The following is a 4,800-nucleotide window of genomic DNA, read 5'->3' as shown; positions in this document are numbered from 1 at the left end:
ATAAGAATTTAATGACAAAAATGTCCCACTTATCACTGCTTTAGTGAAGCAAAGCCATAAATTCTGATCTGTATTTAGGTTTTCATTCAGTTCAAAATATTTTTTGACTTTCCTTCAGTTTTCCTTTTGAAGCACAGGTTAGTAAAAATGTATTATTTGATTTCCAAATATCTAGGGATCCTACTGACAAAAAAAGATAAATAAATGTTAAGACCTTAAATGCCAGAGTGAGGAGTCCATACCTAATGTGCTGAGCATTGGGGGCCACTGATGATTTTTGAGAAGTGTACTCACAAGATCAGAGCTATGTCTGGTAAAACATTTTTTTTGGAGGGGTGCAATGGATTGGAAGCGGGAAGTAGATAGGTAGCTAGGAATCAGCCACTCATTCTACCCAGCTATGCCATAGTGTGCACTTAGGACTGTTCAATTTCTGTTTCTGAAAGACCCTGTCTCTGAGTAGTCAGGTCACTTTGAATTTAAATCCTAATGTAAACATACCAGCAAATTCACTAGTTTCATCTGCAAACCTAATTAGCACACACTTTGACTGTCTACATGAATAACTGGCTTAACCATCATTACAGCTAAGCCAGTTAAATTGCTCAAATTGGGGTAAAATCGTTGTTAGTAGAATAGATATTTACATTTAATATATGCCTTTCAAACTGTAAGTAATTGCTACTTATCTACTTAGAACCTAAAACATCATTGTCATGAGGTGTAATTAGGATGAAATCAGAATCTTATAAATCTCTGCCTAATTATTCTGAATCATATACCTGAAAGTCTGGCTGCTATATATTTTCGCAAGTTATTCCCACTGTTTTAAATCAAAACATTTATTTCCACAAATCTCTTGGAGCTTACAAATAGCATGGAAGCAGAACCCTCAGTCGACATGTGTGACTTAAAAAGTAAGCAAGACTAGGTTGAGCTGGCCTCAGAAAATAACACTCCATTCTCATCAGCAAAGATTTGGCAGTTTTCAAGGCTTTTGTTATCTTTTCAATACAGCTAAGTATGACAGCATCCATGTTATACAGACAGGAAGCTGGGATGTTCTTTTGAATATCTATATAAGGAAATAGTCATGATTCCATCATGAATGGGCCAAAGGCAAAGCATCTGAAGCCACGCCCTGAACTTGAAAGAACCTGGTAGGGCTCAGCAGCACCTGGGTGACTCAGTCGGTTGAGCATTCGACTCTTGATTTCGGCTCAGGTCATGATTTCAAGGTTTCTGACTGTGAGCCCCGCATCAGACTCTGTGTTGATGGTGCAGAGTCTGCTTGAGATTCTTTCTCTCTCTCTCTCTCTTAAAATAAACTTTAAAAAATTTTTTAATTAAAAAACATAAAAGGATCTGTTAGGGCTTTCATTTTCCCTTACTTGGCTCTTCAGACACTAAGCATAAGAGAGACTCTTGAGTCATGAATTGGATCTACAACCCCCATCCTGAAGTTACCTAGCAGCTTTCAAAGAATACTCCAAAACTTTGTTCAAGGACACCCTCTCTGCCATTCCCATCAATGTTGCTTTTATTCTGAGTGTGGCTCTTAATGTTTCAGGGTACGGATCTCCCTCAGAATTCAATGAAAGTAAGAGCAATGGAAGCTTTTGCTGAGCAAATTCTCTTTTGTGCACAAAACTCATAATTTTGTCTACAATTTCAGAGATGGATAGATTCCTCCCTATTAGGAGTTGAACTGTAGAAGTCCTACCCCCAGCACCTGCGAATGTGACCGTATTTGAAAATAGGGTCTTTCTAGAGGTCATCAAGACATTCGGGGTGGGCCATAACCCAGTATGATTGGAGTCCTTACAGAAAGAGAGAAAACAATGGGAAGAGACAGACACACAGGGAGGATGCCATGAGGACGAAGACAGATCGGAGTGCTGTTCCCATAACCCACGGGACACCAAAGATTGCACGCTGTCACCAGAAGCCAGAATATCGGCATGGAACAGATTCCCCCTCAGAACACTCAGAAGGAACCAACAATATACTGACATCTTGATTTCAGACTTCCGGCCCCCAGAATCGTGAAACAATAAATTTCTGTTGTTTTCCGCTATGCAGTTTGTTTGCGCAGCCCTACCAAGCTAATACTCTCTCAAGTCCCATCTGCTATTAAAAATATTTTTTAGCAAGCTATGAAAGCCAGGATTCTTCCATTTTCAGGTACGACTTCAGCAGCCAGACCTAAGGTACCTTGAGGAGACTATAAAGCAAAATTTGCCGCAACTTCTATGACTAAGACTACAAAATATTATACCTTTTAAGAAGCACTGCATAGTTAGATGAACTACTAAAGCGTGTGCTTTGCAGACCGGAGAGGCTGGTAGCAGAAACTTCACTGCAGTGTTCAGATTCTCCATGTGACGAACCTTTGCTTACTTGTTGATTAATGTGTTTACCGGTCTTCTCCACGAGCATAGAGTTGAATATCAAACTTGGGGCTGACTCACTTTTTAACGGATATTCAAACGCACCCTTTTTCCAGTGCTAAGTACAAAAATTATTTTTAGTGAAATAAAATGTAGGCAATAGGCAAATAAGTTTGTACCTACGAAAGTGTCAGCGTGAGTTTCTTCTCAGGTTGTTAGCTGGATTTATAGCAATTTCCCATGCCCACACATCTTTGAAGTACGGAAAACATAGAAGTTTAAAGATGTGTGGGTGCAGAAATAGAAAACCAAACAATATCAGCCACTGCATCATGTTGTTTTGAGGTCCAAGACGGTGTTAAAAATTCATGAAGTAGAATAGGTTTCATAAGGTGAAAACATTTTTTTTAATGTTTTATTTATTTCTAGGAGAGAGAGAGAGAGACAGCGTGAGCAGGGGAGGGTCAGAGAGAGAGGGAGTCACAGACCGAAACAGGCTCCAGGCTCTGAGCCGGCAGTCAGCACAGAGCCCGACGCGGGGCTCGAACCCACGAACCGTGGGATCATGACCTAAGCAAAAGTCGGACGCTTAACCGACTAAGCCACCCAGGCGCCCCAACATTTTTAAAATCGTTTCCATTACATTTATTTTAACTTCTTTAATCTGTAGGAGAATATATGCTGTCCTACCAGCTTTGAGTCTGGAGCTCTGTTTTAGGAAAGATTTTCTTCTAATTTTCTTGTGTGTGCTGGTAAAAATATTCTTCATGTTGGGTATGAAGAGAACATATTAGTGTCAGGAGAATCATTTATTCATCAAATATTTGTAAAGTGTCTACTACATCTCAGGCGCCCTTCTGGACAATGCCACTACAGAGAAAAATGGTCCCTGCCCTCAAGGAATCTCACTGATAGGAAAAGACCCAAAAAATAACAATTACTGTACGTGAAGACAGAGGTCATCTAATTCATTCAGGACTGGAGGGGTGTGTGTGGAGGATGGGTGCCCTGCAAGAGATTGTAATTCAGCTGAATCCTAACACTGGCAAGTGCATTCCAGGGAGATGTGATAGTGGGTACGAAAGCACATGTAAGACACAACGTGTTACATGGGATAACTTCTAAAAAAATTTGTTGTTTATTTGAAATTCAAATTTAACTGATGTCCTATATTTATATTTTCTATATCTGGCAACTCTTTACGTAGAGAGCTGAACATATTTCTGGGTTGTTGGAATGTCAAGTGCACTTTAGAGATTACGAGAGACAGAGCTGGAAAGGTAGGCAGATGTCAGATCATGAAAAACTATGTTTTCCAAGTCAGGCAGCTTGTACTTAGGTTTTTGTTTTGCTTTACTTATTTTTATTTTACAGAGGGGATGGGTAGAGAGAGGCAGAGGGAGAGAGAGTGAATCTTAAACAGGATCCATGCTCAGCAAGGAGCCCAAGCGTGGGATCATGACCCGAGCGGAAATCAAGATTCAGAAGCTCAACCAACTGAGCCACCCAGGTGCCCCTACTTGTGTTGTTTTGAGAACAGTAGTGAGCCATCGAAGAGTTTTTGGCAAAAGAGTAATACAATCAGACTTCTCCTTTAGATGGGTTATTCTGAAAACACATGGAGCAAACATTCAAGTACATAAGAGTAGAGACAGGGAAATGACTAGACCAGTGTTAGGTGAATCCAGGAGAGACTCTGTTAGCTTAAACTGTGGGGAGAGATGGAGATAAGGTGACAGGAGGAATTTGTAGGAATAAAATCTAGAAGTCTGAGTGGTTGACTAAATGGGGAGATGAGAGAGAGAGGGAATCTAGGGTAATTCCAAATGTCCTACCCTAGTGACTAGATAGATGACATGGGGAATGTAGAAGGGGTAAGATTTTTAGGGAAGATGACAAATTCTATTTGGGGCATATTAAGCTGGTAGTGCTAGTGGACCAGCCAAATGGAAATGACCAAATGGTATCAGGGGAGCATTTTATACGGACAATAGAGATTTGGGAATCACTGAGATAGAATTAAAGCCAGAGAACCAATAAAGAGACTCATTCTTGCAGTTGGCAGAATTAAAAATCTTATTGAAGGAAAAATGCCACTAAATGTAGTTTTAATCTTAGCTCATCAATATACCATAAAAAGATCCAATACAATGAATATACAATTACGGCAGCACCTTCTACTTACTGCTGTTTATCCAACCTCTACTTATCCAACCATGTGGTGGAGTTATTTGTGGAACTAGCTCATATTTAATATACCTGAATATAAAGTGAGGGATTACAGCTAGGAATAGGCCAATTTGTAGAAAAAGCTAGCAATCAATATTTTTGTAGCATGCATATATTATTCTCATCACAAGGAATATAACCAAACAAAGGCAAGATGACTTATCTGGACCAATGTGGGCCA

The sequence above is a fragment of the Crocuta crocuta genome, unplaced genomic scaffold (assembly GCF_008692635.1).
Source record: "Crocuta crocuta isolate KB4526 unplaced genomic scaffold, BGI_CrCroc_1.0 scaffold241, whole genome shotgun sequence".
Classification (NCBI taxonomy): Eukaryota; Metazoa; Chordata; class Mammalia; order Carnivora; family Hyaenidae; genus Crocuta; species Crocuta crocuta.
This window is presented reverse-complemented; position numbering follows the sequence as displayed.